General features: G+C 43.4%; 1 protein-coding gene across 2 annotated transcripts in view; it reads left to right on the forward strand.

Annotated features, from left to right (window-relative positions):
* Window positions 1-17,335, forward strand: part of ABHD17B (abhydrolase domain containing 17B, depalmitoylase) — a 61,369-nt gene that overhangs the window by 15,051 nt on the left and 28,983 nt on the right. The window contains exon 2 of one of the 2 annotated variants that reach the window (XM_077474948.1): window positions 15,578-15,723. The exons of the other annotated variant lie outside the window; for it this stretch is intronic. The gene's annotated coding sequence lies outside the window, so the exon portion shown is untranslated. The remainder of the gene's footprint in view (window positions 1-15,577; window positions 15,724-17,335) is intronic. 2 annotated transcript variants of the gene reach the window in all.

Here is a 17,335-nt window from a genome sequence, read left to right on the forward strand (position 1 = left end):
ATATGTGCCTAGGTCAAATTTTCATGAATCGGGTTTACACCTACTTCTAGTGACAGGTTTGCTTTCGTATGCCTTCTTGGCACATGCGTAATTTTGAATCAATGTATTCAACTATGTCTAATCTGCACTAACACAAGCCACTGTACTAATTTAGTTGCTGAAACTCCTTTTTTACTCCATTATGCAAGTTCATTCTTGGCCAGTTTTTGTCACTGATTTTAGTGACTCTTTTCTTAGATGCAAACTAAAAGAATGGGGAAGTGGCTTGTAAATTGAACTGACTTCTTTTTGCAGAAGCTCTTAACAGTTGTGGCTCTAGAACTCTTAACTGAGTATAACACTCATTGACTCTCAGAGGAAGAATCTTGTGTAACAAGTTCCTGTTTCTCCCTTTTCCCTACTAGCCAATCTGGTGACCATTTTTTCTACTTTCAGCTTTCTCAAAGTAAAGGGTGGTATTAAAAAAAAAAAAAAAAAAAATGCAAATTTAGTATTTTGGAGACCGTCAAGACAACCATTTATACAGTGCATAGGATGGATGTGGGCAATAGAGGAATAAAAAGCAAAGGGAAAAATATGGAGAACTATTTTGATCCTACATGCATAGTGTGAATAACGTCTGCTAATAGTAGCTTGCAACCAAGGTGGTTATACCCCCCCCCCCCCCCCCAACCCTCATTCACACCTGAAGGTTTTGTCTCAAGATTCCCAGAGCATAACAACCCTAAATATGAAGAATCCCATTGTTTCAGTAGCCTGATCTGTCAGTGAGTCATGTGAAGCTTGAAAAATGGCTACTTTAGAAGTTATGGTCAAAACTTTAAAATCATATATTTTCTTTTAGACATATTTATATTTTCTTGGGATTTAAATGTTTAAAACTCGGCTATAACAATGTTTTCAAATTCTAAAATATATAAGGCCATTTATTGTCATTCCCACAAGAATATATTGAAATTCTTCTTTGCTTTGTATCATCCGTACTTCAATATGTCTACTTTTTATTTCTGGTATCACATAATTTGTCTTATATTCTGTACATGTAATTTATTTTAACATAAAATAAAAACTTTTGAATGAGAAAAATGGCAAGTCCTTCTTCAGGACAGAATTGCACATATTTTGTCCCTGTAGATTTTAATTGTAGTGCCTGAAAAGTGCTTTAGGGCCAGTTCACACCAGATGCAGTTCCGTACAGTTCCATTTTTTTCTGCACCAGAAACTGACTGCATGGTGTGAACTAGAGCCGTTGGAAAACACTGCATGCATTTTAGTGCAGAAAAAAAAGCACACGGAACTGCATCTGGTGTGAATTTTATTTTATTTTTTCAATGGAACTTTGTATTAAAAATTCTATGGAGCAAAAAACGTGATTCTGCACCTGTAACTACAAGTCATTCATACAAAGGTGCTAAAGAATCCTCAAACACCTAGCTACCCTCATAAGAGCAAAACTCAATTCTGCTCCCTATTTACACACTTACAAATGTGCACTAAAAGCTCTTAAATCAATTCGCTATTGTTACATGTGTAAATGGGGGGGGGGGGGGAGGTCTAAGCTGGGGATGTGCACAAACCTTGCTTTCTAACTAAATATCACGTTTTTGGTAAAAGATAAAATGCACCGAGGGACTGGCATTACCTGGATTCAAGTTTTTGCAGATCAGTGGATCTGGACTGCGACTTTAGTACTGTTGTATGATATACATTAACCACTTCAATACAGGGCACTTTCGCACCTTCCTGCCCAGGCCAATTTTCAGCTTTCAGTGACTTTTTTTGTCATTTTTTTTGTTCCCACAAATAGAGCTTTCTTTTGGTGGTATTTGATGACTGAAAATGTAAAAATATAGGCAGAGGCAAAAAAAGTTTTCTTTTGTTATAACATTTTGTAGAAAGTAAGCGTGTGTTTTTTTTTTTTTTTTTTTCTTCCCTCCTTCACTGATGAGCTGCACTGATGAGATGGCACTGATGGACACTCATAGGTGGCACTGATAAGCAGCACTGATGGGCTCTCATAGGAGGTACTGAAAGGCTGTACTGACAGATTTCACTGATGGGCATCACTGGTGGCACTCGCAGGCATTTTTCATTGTCACTGATTAGCAGCTGCCTGAGCACTGACTGAAATTTCCTTGGTGGTCTAGGGTTGCATACCTGGTGGTCCAGTGTGGTGGCCATCCCTGGTGGTCTTGGCAGCATCCGAGGTTGGGCTGCGCTTATAAACAATCGGCACAGACCCCCTGTCAGAGCAGACAACTGGCTCTCCTCTACTCGTGTCTGTCGGACGCAAATGAGGAAAAGCCGATCAATGGCTCTTCCTGTTTACATTGTGATCAGGCATGATTGGACACGGTTGATGACGTGGTAAAGAGTCTGTCAGAGACCGGAGTCGCGGTGTGTCAGACTGACACGCCGCAATAACGATTGCCACAATGCGCACCCCCAGGGCACGCAACGGCTTAATATCCTGACAACGTCATATGACGTCTAGTCAGGATATCTTAACCACTGTGCCAATTTGTCATTTTGCTATATGGTGGGCAGCAAGTGGTTAAACTATAAAGTGACAGCCGTTTCTCCCCCAAATACTGTGGTCGGCTCCTTCATATGTCTGATGTTTCAATCAGAAAAAGGCAAGTCTAAAAACAAGCAGCTGTGCTGTCTATTTAGGTGCACATAAGAAAAAACATGAAGGCCATTCGTTTCCGTAAGCCCGCCTGAATAGTTAATTTTTATTTTTCCCTATTTTTTATTTTTTTTGTCACTTAGACATAAGATTAGTGATGTGAATTATCAAACCATTTCATTTGATGGAATCAAGTATAGCTTTTTAACAGGTATCTCAGACAGCTTCTCCTTTACCGAAGTCGTGCAATGGTCATACAGACTTGCAGAACTGGGTAAAGTCATATGAATAAACCAAACATTCTATGTTAACCACTTGAGGACCGCCGTATTGCCATTGTACGTCAGCACAATGGCACAGGCAGGCATAATCACGTACATCTACGTGATTGCCTTCCAGCGGGTGGGGGGTCCGATCGGACCCCCTCCCGCTGGATACGGCGGTCCGGTTCGCTCCAGGAGCGCTCCGTGATGAGGGGATGGCCGTTGGTTTTCGGCCACCCCCTCTGGATCGCTCCTGGCCAATGAGAAGCTTCCTCCCCTGTGTATTGTTTACACAGGAAGGAGGAAGTGATGTCATTCTCCTCGGGGCGGTCTTTTTGACCGGACTACGAGGAGAACAGTAAAAGTAAGTGTGCACCAACACTACACTGACATGTAGGTACACACAGGCACACAAACCCCCCCCGATCCCCCCCCGCCCCCCCTCCCCCCCCAGTCACAGTGTCACTGATTGCATTGATCATTTCTTTACTGATCAATGCATTCAGTGTCAGTTGTGACAGTAAAAACTGTCAGGACAGTTAGTGTTAGGTCCAGGGTAGCCCCCTATCACCCCCCAATAAAAATTTAACCCCCTGATTGCCCCTAGAGTTAACCCTTTCACCCCCTTTTGCCAGTGTCACTAAGCGATCATTTTTCTGATCGCTGCATCAGTGTCGCTAGTGTCGCTAGGTAGCTAGTTATTTTTTTAGGTTCACCGCCAGGTTTTTATAGCGCTAGGTACCCCGATATACTACCCAATAATGGTTTTAACCCCCCTGATTGCTGCTAGTTAACCCTTTCACCCCCTTTCACCAGCGATCACAGTATAAGTGTCACTGGTGACGCTGGTTAGCCAGTTAGTTATTTAGGTTCCCCGTCAGGTTTTTATATAGCGCCAGGGACCCCCATATACTACCTAATAAAAATTTGAACCACCTGATTGCCCCTAGTTAACCCTTTCACCACTGATCACCGTATAAGTGTTACGGGTGACTCTGGTTAGTTTGTTTTTTATAGCATTTTATATTCAAATCCGGAAGGCAGTGCTTGGTTTTCGGGGTCCCGTACGTGGCTAGGCTCCCAAAAAGTCCCCCACATGTGGTATCCCCGTACTCGGGAGAAGCAGCAGAATTTATTTTGGGGTGTAATTTGACTTCTGCCCATAGCATGTGTGAGCAATATATCATTTAGTGACAACTTTGTGCAAAAAAAAAAAGTTTGTAATATTCCCGCAACTTTTGGCAAAATATAAAATATTCCATGGACTCAACATGCCTCTCAGTAAATAGCTTGGGGTGTCTACTTTCCAAAATGGGGTCATTTGGGGGGGTTTTGTGCTATTTTGGCATTTTATGGCCTTCGAAACTGTGATAGGTAGTGAGGAGTTAAATCAAAAATTTGCACCCTTAGAAATCCTGAAGGTGGTGATTGGTTTTCGGGGTGCCGTGCGCGACTAGACTCCCAAAAAGTCCCACACATGTGGTATCCCCGTACTCGGGAGATGCAGCAGAATGTATTTTGGGGTGCAATTCCACATATAACCATGGCATGTGTGAGCAATATATCATTTAGTGACAACTTTTTGTAAAAAAAATTTTTTATTTTTTTTTTGTCATTATTCAATCCCTTAGGACAAAAAAAATAAATATTCAATGGGCTCAACATACCCATCAGCAATTTCCTTGGGGTGTCTACTTTCCAAAATGGGGTCATTTGGGGGGGATTTGTACTGCCCTGCCATTTTAGCACCTCAAGAAATGAGATCGGCAGTCATAAATTAAAAGCTGTGTAAATTCCAGAAAATGTACTCTAGTTTGTAGACGCTATAACTTTTGCGCAAACCAAAAAATATTCGCTTATTGACATTTTTTTTACTAAAGACATGTGGCTGAATAAATTTTGCCCTCAATGTATGACTAAAATTTAGTTTATTCGATTTTTCTTATAACAAAAAGAAGAAAATAACTTTTTTTTTCAAAATTTTCGCTCTTTTTCCATTTATATCGCAAAAAAAAAAAATCGCAGAGGCAATCAAATACCATCAAAAGAAAGCTCTATTTGTGGGAAGAAAAGGACGCAAATTTCGTTTGGGTGCAATATTGCATGACCGCGCAATTACCAGTTAAAGCAGCGCAGTGCGAAATTGCAAAAAGACCTCTGGTCCTTAAGGTATTTATTGGTCCGAGGCTGAAGTGGTTAAGCACATTACCATTTATTTTGTAGTTTTTGTTCTCGCAGGCACTGTGTGAGTGAGTTTCACTTGAAGGGCCTGTGTTGTGAGTTTATTATTTTTTTTTTATTTTTTTCTCCCCTGTCTGCACATTTTGAGCAAAAGCTGAACACTGACCAAAACAATTTTTTTTTTTTTTTGGCCACTTGCACTGTTAAAAAAAATCAACACTAAGCCCAGGTTCACACTGAGCCGTGAGAATGAAGCCTTGCAAGTTCAGCTGAACTCGTGCTATTTTGGCTGTGATTTCAAAGAGAGGTTTCTGCACAGATGTCAATGTAAATTGCAGGCCAAAATCGCAAAAAAAGTACAGAAATGACTTTTTGAAATCGGTGCGTTGCACCAATTAGGACAGTGCCATTGACGGCAATTGCCGTCCGATTTGACATGTCAAAACGCTCCAGCGTGAACCAGGTCTAACAAAGTTTGTGTGTGACGTGGCTGCAGCTGCTTTTATGTAGTGCTCGTAAAGAGGAGCGGCAGGCCAAGCTGATTACAAAGGCCATACATTGTGATTTAGAAATAATGAAATTCCTAACTAGATCTTTTTCCATTACTCTGTATTATTGTATTTCAAAATCATCCCTTTTTATTTATTTTTTTGTTGTTTTTACCTACCCTTTTCTTTATCTGCCATTTTAACTTTTTTGACAAATGAAGCCATGGCATTTCTTTCTGCTTTTCAATCCACTGCTTCGCAAGCCCTGCTAAGTCTTGCGCTTGCTCCATTAAATCCCTTTTTTTGGTTGCACACTATGTATACACATTGTTCTACCAAAGGCGGCAAACTTCCACTGTGACTGCTATAGCAACATACTGCGCATGCACTTCCAGCCCTTTGTGTAAGGGCTCTTGGCACACATGGGTCTCTACCCTCCAGCTCTTAACTCCTCTGCCCTCCTACAGCCCTCCTCCCCTGGCTGCAAACTCTCATGGGAGCAAAAAAAAATAAAAAATAAATCAGACTCCTGGAGTTGGTGACAATTGTATCCCTGGAGTCATGGGGACTGCAGCAGCCTAGACTAATGATTTGTATAGAAACGAAGTACATGAAAACCGGTATTTACTAGCACCAAAATTTTATTTTTGGATTTTATTTATTTTTATTTTTTTGGCAAAGTTAAAGTGGAACTTTGATCAGAAAATGAAGTCCTGCTGGATCACTTAAGACTGGCCCCACTTGCAGGTATAGCTTTACATTACAAATATATATATATATATATATATATATATATATATATATATATATATATATATATATATATATATATATATATATATATATATATATATATATACATATACACTAGGGAAAAAATTGTTGAGGGGTCAAATCGATTCAAAATTTCAGCAAATCAATTTTTAGATTCCCCCTTTTTCACCAGGACCGGCGCGGTGTGGAGGAGCTGCAGGCAGGAGTTTTTAGGCGAGTCTTTGGCCTAGTCTGCAAGGCCGGATGCTGTGGACTAGGACCGGCGCGGTGTCCATCAAAAAAAAAAAAAACGATTTGAATCGTGAATCAAATTGGGTTGGGTTTATTTTTTTTTATTTTTTTTTTTGTAAAAATCGCCCAGCTGTAATATATACTTTTGACTTCGAGCATAATCCGTTCTGGAAGGATGCTTGTTATCCAAAGCACTCTTAAATCAAAGCAAGTTTTCCCGTAGCAAACAATGGAAACTATTAATTCCAGTGTCACTGCGAGTGTATGCAGTACCACATGTGGCCAGAGGTTGTGGAGTGACCCCCCCCCCCCCGTTCCTCTGGCCAAATATGGTACTGCACACCCCATAGGGCCATATATTGCGAAATGCTCGTAAACCGTGTTACTGTACTGTTTAAAATCTAGTAATACACTGTCTCACCCTGCTCTGCGCATGCTCAGGTGCTCTCAATTTGACAAAAGACACCAGCCATTTTGATGGTTTGACGCAGGCGAATATGGCAGTTGGCAATCCCAGTATTCCAGAAATGTAACAGTATTAAAGAAAATAAATAAATATATATATATATATATATATATATATATATATATATATATATATATATATATATATATATATATATATATATATATATATATATATATATATATATATATATATATATATATATATAATTTTTTTTTTTTTTTCTCTATCTCTTTAGCCAGGAACATACTACTTCTTTTTTTTTTTTTTTTTTTTTTTTTTTTTTTTTCTGTTAAAAAAATTAAGCCTTTGGTTCCACTTTATGATTTACTGCTGTTGGCGGCTGCCATTTTTATGAAGCCCAGAGCCCCATATCAAGAGGAAACTGGAGCAATGCTGGAGGGAATTTATAATACACACCAGTTTTGGTAGCATAATTATTGATGTAAAAAAATGTATGTTCCTTGTTAAATATATTTATACATTTTTTTTTTTTTTTTTTTTTTTTTTTTATGAGTAAAGAAGAGTAAAAAAATGTACTAAACCTCTTCCCATCCGCACTATAGCCGAAAGATTGCTACAGCATGGCCCTACTTTGCTGGGAGGGCATCCATAAACCTCCTCCCGTACTTTAACGGTCTGCTCGCCCGGCGCTCTGTGATTAGCAAGTCTGAGACTCGGCTAATCGGAGCAAGGGGTTGATCCTGACCCCTTGCCACGATGATCGGCTTTAGGCCAATGACAGCTGATCATGTGATGTAAGCAGCCGGTAATTGGCTATTTTTTCTCAACACTGGTAGCATGTGGAAAAAAAAAAGCCACTCCCCAGTGGCTGTGAGAGGGACATGGATCACGATCGTGGAGAGCCTCTGCAGAGTGTCAGTGCCCACAGTGTCGCCAATCAGTTCCGCCTCATCAGTGAATATCAATGGAGGAGAAGAATTACCCTTTTGCAAAATTTTATAACAAACTATGAAACTTAAATTTTTTGCTTAAAAAAAAAAAGCGATTAAATACCTCCCGAAAGAAATCTTCCATTTGTGTGAAAAAAATGCATTTGAGTACAGTGTAGCATGACCGTGGCAATTGTCATTCAAGGTGTGACAGCACTGAAAGCTAAAAATTGGTCTGGGCAGGAAGGGGGTTTAAGTGCCCATTAAGCAAGTGGTTAAGGTGGCCATAGATTGATGTATTTCCCCAATCCAAACATTGGAGGTGGATGAGGCAATCCTTCCCACTGGGCTATTGTATTCTAAGAACAGGGACTTCCCCCACCATCAGAATACACTGATCAGCACTGCAGTCATTTGCTGCATGCACTGATGGAATGAAAATTTTCCAACAGGCCTGTTTGAGAGCAGTTGGTCCGTAGATCAACTGCTCCTGAACAGGAACGGCCATGGATGGATTGAAATTCGTCCCGTCCCTGCTGAAGCAACTGCATTTCAAACCGTCTTTGGCCAGCTTTACTTTCATATAGTCAGCTCTGAAACTTACAGTTCCTGCTGGAGTACACAGAATCCATTCCAGAAACATCTTGCATTTCAATGTGTTCTCGGTGTGGGTAATGTCACAATCTCCCCTCCTTTCAGAAGAATGCAGGATGATTTAGGAATGGGCAAGCTGCCGAGTGACTGACCCAATGTGATCTGTGTACTCAAGTTGGGACTGTAGCGTTCAGAGCTGAACGATTGGTGCTGACTGTACTGTACAGGGGAGATGAAAGTAAGAGCGTTACATAATGCAGTAGCTGCACATTGCACACAATTCATTAGTGTTCATTTATTTTTACAGGGCAAACGGACATAAATTGTTTGTGGCTCAGGTTTAACTTTAAAAAGTAAAATGGTATTCCATACTTGTATTCGTTGTCGGTCTGGTTTACTTAGATTAATAGCTTTTATATTTTTTTGATGCTAGAGGGTGGAATTGATAGTCCCTTCCTTTATAAAGCATCCTGTGAAAAAGACAACCATACCAGATAGTACAGTAAATTGGACCTTACAACCTTGACTTCCCAGCCCTATAAATATACTATGTGGGTGAAGAGTTAATTATTCAACCTGTTCCTTTTCTGATGTCGGAGGAGGTATTCATTAAACACTAACTTTATGGTAGCTATGGCTCTCTACTAAGCTAGTCTTCTACTTGCAGCTTCATACGTTTTCCAGTGTGATCGTTGTACACCAGATCAGTAAGGGCAACATGCAGCCAGGAAAATTCACTTAAAATGGAAATTGTAGTTTCTCTTATATTCAGCGACCGACACAGCTCCTCTCTGTAACTAAATGGGTTGTATAGCCTGCCATTAGGAGAACTAGGCAAAATTGTTACACAATACACAGAAATTTAATCCTACCCCTGGTGGGCGGACCCTGTGCTATCAACCCTCCTCGCTGCTCCCAGCAGCTTCAGTTTTTATTTTGCCTAGTAAGGAGAATGTCCTAGGAACCCTGCGGGCCCTCTTGGTCCATGTTTTTGCTGCAGGTTTGCTGCTTTTTGCACAAGATGGAAGATCTCAGGCTCTTCTATCAACTGCCGGCTGGGTGACAGGCTGGTTAATGATATCCTTGTAGTCTCCCCAGACTGCAGCTAAGGCTCGGCAGGCCACGACATGCCTCAGCTCCAGAGGTGGTCGGTGAGCTTCAATGCTCCGGGGTATACATATGACCGGGCTACTGCTGTCTGGCTCACAGTATACCGGGCCAACAGCTACCCTGTAACTGCGCAGGAGTAGGTCTGTGATTGGAATGTCTCCCAGCTCTTCAGGACTGGTAAGTACGGCTCTCCCTGCCTTGGTGGGGTGAGCAGCTGGGCATTCCCTGGGGGGTCGATTTGGGGCCAACTCACCTTCCTATCTTCTCTCCCAAGTCCCTATCACCCCTCCTCTCCCCCCCCCCCTCTGAGGGGGGTGGCTGCATGCGCTGTGGGTGGTGTGTGTGGGTTCGCTGTTTTCTCACCTGTGGGGGCTCTGTGCGGCTGGCGTTAGTCCAGGTCTGGGGCGTCCCTAAAAGTGTTTGTGGAAGTTCTGGCTGTAAGCAGGCAGCATGTTTTTGTTTTTTGTTCTGTCACCGCATGGCGCCGTCCGGCGGCCATCTTGGATGTGGGAAAGCTAATATTCCCCTGGTGAGCTTCAGCAGCCATTTTCTTTAGGATTTCCTATTAGTTTCATTGGCGGACATTTTCTTGAAGCCTGAGCGCTTTTTTTTTTCGCCGCTGTTCTCTTGTGGCAGCATTACATGTGCTTTCACTTGCTGTTTCCTGTGTCCACTGTGTGTACAGGACACTGGATGGCTCTTTGCTGAACGCTGAAGCTAGCTCTGCGGAACGCTTCACCGCTGTTTATAGCTGCTGCTGACAGTTTTCTCCTCTCTGCAACTGGGAACCTCCTAGGGACTACAAGCACTGCTTGTGGCTTTCACAGAATGCCCCAGGGTGGTGAGTCTACCACTAAGTACCCCCCCCCCCACCCCCATGCGGCGGCAGCAGGAGGGTGGGACCTTCACTGGCCTAAGTCCCCTTGCAGGTGGCAGACAGGCTAGGGTCAGCATGGCTTCAGAAACTGGTGTTTCTTCCCCCGAAATCCAGGCTATAGCAACTGGGTCACTTGCGGTTAGCGCGGTGCGCATGGACACCCTGGCGGCGGTCCTTGACTCCTATGTTGCTAAGATAGAGGCAGCACGTGGCAGGAAAGGTGCGCGTAAGAGGCCCCTGCCCCCCCTTCCTCTGGGGAGATCTCTGATGCAGACTCGGGCCCTGCTGCGGCTGGAGACCCCTGCTCTGACCTATCGGACGTGGCTAACCAGGACCGTTCGGACAGTGAGGATGATTCTCCGTCCGGGTCCGGGGAAGTGCTCCAGGAGCCAGCGGATTCCTCTGCTGATGTTCCGGTCCCTTTTGGGTCCCGCAAGCCAGCACGTTCACCTAAGGTGTTCCCGTATTTGACTTATTTTGACAACTTCATCTACAGGGAATGGGGTCGCCAGCAACGGACCTTTTCGGTCCCTAAAAATTTGGCAGTGTGTTACCCCTTTGAGGAAAGCCTTCTCAAAAAGTGGTCGGCTCATCCGGTTGTGGACCCCCCCAGTATCTAGGTTAAATAAAGTAACCACGATCCCAGTTGAGGGGACTTTTGCATTCAAGGATCCCATGGACAGGAAGGCCGAGGCAGTGGCTCGTTCCTTGTTTACGGTTGTGGGGTCAGCCGTGCGACCTGTACTGGCATCCGCACTGGTGTTGCAGACACTGACTGAGTGGGCAAAACGTTTGCACCGCAAATTGGGAGAGCAGAACACCTCCCCTGTCTGCGTAGAGCTAGCAGACCAACTAGTGCATGGCTTTAAGTACGTTTGTGACGCGGCCCTGGATACTCTCCCCCTGTTATCCAAGGCTTCGGTGTCAGCTGTGGTGCTGAGGCGCCTCATTTGGCTGAAATGCTGGTCTGCTGACCAGGCTTCCAAGAAAGCCCTTGTTGGATGACATTAAGAATGCCACGGGTGGTAAGTACACTACTCCCACAGGCCAGGAAGGCTAATGAGCCACGCCGCAGGCAAGGGCCCTCTTTTTCCGCTCACGTCGGCTTTTTTTCGTCCACCCGGTGCTTTGGCAAAACGCCCCCAGCCCAACAGGATGCCCACCGACGGTCAGTGTCCCTGGAACCGCAAGCCTGCGACCAAAAGTGCTACCGCATTAAGGTTTGCCCCACCCACTTTTCGGGTAGGGGGGTCGTCTTCTGGAGTTTGCAGCCCGGTGGACCTCCCGGTTATCCGACCAAATGGGTCTGCGATCTGATTTCCACAGGCTACAAGATCGTTTCTCTCTTGACCGCCAAACAGATTCTTCCCCCCCCCCCTCCAGTATGCCCGTGTCCCCGGTTCGCCGGAAGGCCCTTTTGGGGGCGGTGAGGGACTTGCTGAATCAGGAGGTGATTGTACCGGTTCCGGAATCGGAACACTTCCAGGGGTTCTACTCAAATCTGTGGTTCCCAAGAAGGAAAGGACATTTCCAGGTGGATCAGACAGATTGTAGGCCAAACCTACGCCTTGAAGGGGCAGGTGCCCCCCTTTCCAGTCACGGCCCACTCTACAAGAGCAATCGTAACGTCTTGGGCCTTCCGACACCAAGCGTCTGTCGCTCAGGTGTGTAAGGCGGCGTCCTGGTCGTCTGTCCATACGTTTACCAAGTTCTACAAGGTAGACGTCAGTGCATCGACTGATGCTGGTTTTGGCTGCAAAGTTTTGCAGGCGGCCGTGTAGTTGCAATTGATTATTTTTTTATTTTTCTGTTTTTTTGGTAAAAACGCAGTACTGTTTTTGTTAATGTTCTGTTGCATTACCTCCGCAATGTTGCAGTCTTGGGGATCACTCCTGTTGAGGATACCCGGTTATATGGTGGAGTTTTTCCACACGCTGCTGTTTTTTTGTGTGGGTTTAGTTTCACTAGTTCCCACTTGCCATGGTGGATGAAGTTTTTATGCTGTTTTTTTTTTCCCACCCCTCGTTTGGCACTGCTTGGGGATGTCCCATTTAGTTAGAGATGAGCTGTGTTGGTCGGTGACTATAAAAGAAAATAGGATTTTTGTACTCATCGTAAAATCCTTTTTTCTGTAATTCACCGACCGACACAGCACCCACCCCCTCCTTTTCTAAACGTTATACTGCTTGTTGACGTACTGAAGCTGCTGGGAGCAGCGAGGAGGGTTGATAGCAGGATTTAAGTTGTATATTGTGTAACAATTTTGGCTAGTTCTCCTAATGGCAGGCTATACAACCCATTTAGTTACAGAGAGGAGCGGTGTCGGTCGGTGAATTACAGATAAAAGGATTTTACAGTGAGTACAAAAATCCTATTTTTATCGACTAACAAGATCTGCTGGATGTAAATAATAATGTAAACCAATTTTTAAAGCTGAAGTCTGGTGATTTCCCCCACCCCCCCCCCCCTTTTTTTTTTTTTTTTTTTCTTTCCTGCACCAGGGCTGGGGTACTTGCATGCATGAATGAGGTTCCCATTTGTTGCTTGTGGTTACTCTTTCCTTTGAAATTTTCGATCCTTTGTACACCTTATACCCCTACACCAGAGATCAGGTGCTGCAGAAGTTTAATACAAGCAGCTTTAGGCTAGGTTCACACTATAGCGATGCGGGAACGCCGCGAATCTGCGGCGTTTTCCCGCATCGCATGACTCCCGCTGGCAGTTCACACTGCCCTATGCGGACTGCTGGGAGTGTCAATGAAATCTTAATGACACCCCCAGATCCATCCGCATATCGCAGTGCGATCTGCACACTCGCACAGGAATCGGATCGCATGGTGTGAACACCCATGCGATCCGATTCTGCTGCGGACCAAAAAAAGGGTCCCGTGCGAGTTTGCTGCGGGAGCGATGCGAATTCAGCCATACTATCTGTATGGCTGAACTCGCATCGCTACGGAGATCGGATGTGATTTGCACTGCAGTGCGGTGCGAATCACATCCGGATCTCCCCCGCAGCAGTGTGAATCCAGCCTAAAAATGAATTTCTTAATGCACAGACAATGTTTTTAAAGCTGTATGTGATTTATTTATGGCAAATAAAGTAAAACCATACTCGCTCATTACATATGCTGACTCTGTTTCCTGGGGCTGGTTTACTTCTCCTTCTAAAGCCTGGTACACAACACACACTGCTAGGGTATTTTTTATTTTATTTTTGTAATCTCCACCTGCTGCACATTTTATTTTTTGTTGCTATTTTTGTAAGGTGATTTTCTGAAAGGTCTATAAATGTTTAATTATTATTTGTAGTCCGACATTCCCCTCAGAACACAATGAGCAGCACTTGCAGCCATTGGCTGTAAACACCAATCGGATGCTGATGCTACCAGCATGTCCCTTTTGACATGAGCCTTTCGTTGGACCGGCTTCTGACAGCCGTACACACTGACCGCATGACAGCCAGTTCCTGCTGAACCAGCCGACTTTTCAGCCCATGCGTTGCAGTCTTAAAGCTGGCCAAAGCTAACATTCTTCACATCCATAGGAACCAGGTGAATGGAGGGAATAGCTGTGAAACTGATCACATTGCTTCCGAGTTCATTCATCAGACAGAAGATCGTGGAATGGTTGTCTCTCCAACTCCTTCTTGGGCAGCAAACTTGACCTGGAATCCGTAGAGGACCAGGAGTGCCCAGGGACCACTGCAGGTGGTGATGGGCCTTCACTGCTCGACCTGGGCAAAAACACGTGTTGAGCATTTACAGGCACCCCTATTGTAGTCTGTGGGGCCAAAGTTGCCTAATTCTGATAATAAAAAAAAAGATGGCTAATGTACAACTTTGAGTTTTTAGGGTCCATCACACTGCAAAACCCTCAGGTGTGGATGGGGGTTTAGCGCATTGGGAACCTGGACAAAAGCATGGTCTAGCAATGCAGAAGAATGAAGGCAGTTTATAGATGGGTCGTGTGAGTAATGTCTTTCTTTTTATTTGCCATAAGTAAATAGATTTATTTTCCCATTTGCCATTGTAAAAGTCAAATGAATGGTTTGATTGTTCTGCGTTCTTATTTACCTTCCACTATAGTTTAGTACTTCTGAAGAAACGTGTTGCTGCAGTGTAAATCAAGACTTGCTTAAGAACTTGACCAGTGATTAAACCCTTGACCCTGAGATCTTAAAGCTTATGTTCTACGCAGGGATTAATTTACAGTTTGGATAATCACCTTGTGGAGTGTCTCAGAGCACAGCTAAAATGTAATTTGATCAGTGCTTTGTGTGTTTGTGTTTGTGTTTTTTTGTTTTTTTTCATATTACTTTAAACCTGCCACAAAACATACGCATTTACTTTGGGTCCAAATATAGTAATTAAAGCGGTTTTAACCCCAAAAGCAAACATTTCTAATATTGCAGCTTACCAGTTCTTAGATGTGATGGCTGCATTCGTTCTCATTTTTAGGCTGGCTTCCTTCTGTTTTCATCTAGTGATCCAGCCAGCAAGTCTGTTTTTCAAAAAGCTTCAGCTTTCCAGCAGAATATATCACATGGATGAGACCAACCACTTAACACTGGCAGGGGTGATTAAATGACCAGATTTGATTTATTGTTGCAAAATATTTATCCCAAAAGGAGAAACTGCAGCACTGATTAGAAAGTGTGATCTGGAGTTTGGCTTCATTTTGCTAGTGTATCTATGTATGTGTGTGTGTATATGTGTGTGTGTGTGTGTATATAATAAATAAATATATATATATATATAATTTTTTTTTTTTTCTCTCTCTAAGTGAATGAGAGTCTTAATGCACACTACTGAAGTCGCTCCGACTTCAGAAAAGGTTCCTGTACTACTTCAATCCGACTTCTAGGCAATCCCCCATTCACCCCCCCCCCCCCCCCCCCCCAATTTGAAAAGCCAAATGCCTGTAACGGCCTATAAATGCAGTAACTAGACATTTTTCATTTTAACAAAAATTAATTTGGTGTGTGGGGGGGGGGGGGGGGGTTTACAAACTCTTCTAAACACAAACGCAGCTAAACGCCCTTCTATTTTTTTTTTTTTTTTTTTTAAAGATGCCGGTTTCTAGCTGTCAAGTTAAGTTGTTCAGGAGAGGTTGAGCAACGTCCCGTGTACATGAAGCCTAACCACCGTTCCCTCTCCCCGAGGCTGGCAATTCTGCTGTGACTCATTCTTCCACAGTTGTGTCTCACTAATACAGGTGTGTTACTGGCCAGATTACCATTATTTGAAGTGGCACTGCACAGCGCTATGCTATCAACAGGGCCCAAGTGATGACCTGCATTTACTCATTGCTCAGGTCACTGCTGATAGTGTGGACAACCCCCTAAGGGCCCTTTCACACTGATGCAATTTTATCTTTTTCCCTTTTTAAATCCTATGGGACTCCTTGCACCACTAGGCTGCGGGCGCATTTTTAGAACTGCATCAAAAATGTAGCTCTCCAATAAAATGAATGGGAAACGTAGCAAAAATTCATAATTTTGATTTATTTTTGTCACATGTCCATTTTTCACAGGTACAAGCAACCATAAAACGCATTGGAAATGCATCAGGCCTCATATACCCTGCAGCTGCTAAACTCCACATTTAGGAGCAGTTGAGTGGGGTTTTTTCAGCAGCCCCTCAACTCTCCTCTGTTATCTTATGTGTACATGTACACTCAATCGTTTATAGTAGTTAAGAGACATGAGTTTAACTGATATTTTGAAAGCAAAAGCTTTTAAGACTGTAATTTGCTTGTAAACGTGGTAACCTACGTTTATGCACGTTTGCGTAAGCGTTTTTAAAGAGGAACATGTAAAATGTGGAAAGCGCACAATTTTCACCACATGCTGTTGCCTGCAAGCAAGGGGAGAGTCTCCCTATAGATGGCATCCATAGTTAAAGCACACTGCTCTCTTCTCTCGCAGAATGGCTGAAATAGTTAAAGTGGAAGTCCACCCACCGCTACAAAAATGAAAAGCCAGCAGCTACACATACTGCAGCTGCTGGCTTTTTAATAATCAGACAATTTCCTGTCCTGGAGTCCAGCGATGCCAGCACGGTGGCTGATCCTTCCATCAGCTTGTGGGTGCTGCTGCTGCCGCCACCATTATGGGTAAGAGCCCAGCAGTGTAGCCTAATATTATTATTGTTATTCATTTATTTATTTTCTTTGCACCCAAGCAATGAAATCCTGCTGCAGTAGGTGCAAAATCTGCAGAAAATATAGTTGTTTGGATGCAGTTCAGAGCTGTAACTGAGCCCTCTGTAAAGCAGCAATCCTTCAGGTTCTGAGCTATACATTACATTCATTGATCCAACGCTTTGCAAGAAACGTGGCCAGGAGCACCATTAATGGGTAGTATACTTTACCTGCCACAATGCAATTTGTATTGTCTTCAGTAGCCATTTTCCCCTGAACTCAGCACATTACTTTTAAACTTTTTCCTCTCCAATTTATCTGTTGAAAAAGGGCTGTAACTCTGGATAGAATATATCTATATATTTTCTCTGTTGATTATTTGCATTTCACAACAAAGTATATTGGCTGCTAGCAGGCTTCAGCAGTTCCTAAAGCTTGATGAAAACCTACTAACAGCTTCCTTAAAGTGATTGCAAAGGTAAAATTAATTAAAAAAAAAATATATACCGTATTTATCGGCGTATAACACGCACTTTTTTCCCCTTAAAATCGGGGGAAAATCGTGGGTGCGTGTTATACGCCGATCCTCCGCGATTTCTGGGTGGCTTTCGGCCCTTCTCGGTGGCCGAAAGCCCTCGAGTACGGCCGAAGGCGGCCGATAACTACTGGGCATCATTTTTAAAAA

This window comes from Lithobates pipiens, unplaced genomic scaffold (genome assembly GCF_037356315.1).
Source record: "Lithobates pipiens isolate NorthernLeopardFrog02 unplaced genomic scaffold, aLitPip1_a1.2 Scaffold_13, whole genome shotgun sequence".
Taxonomy (NCBI): domain Eukaryota; kingdom Metazoa; phylum Chordata; class Amphibia; order Anura; family Ranidae; genus Lithobates; species Lithobates pipiens.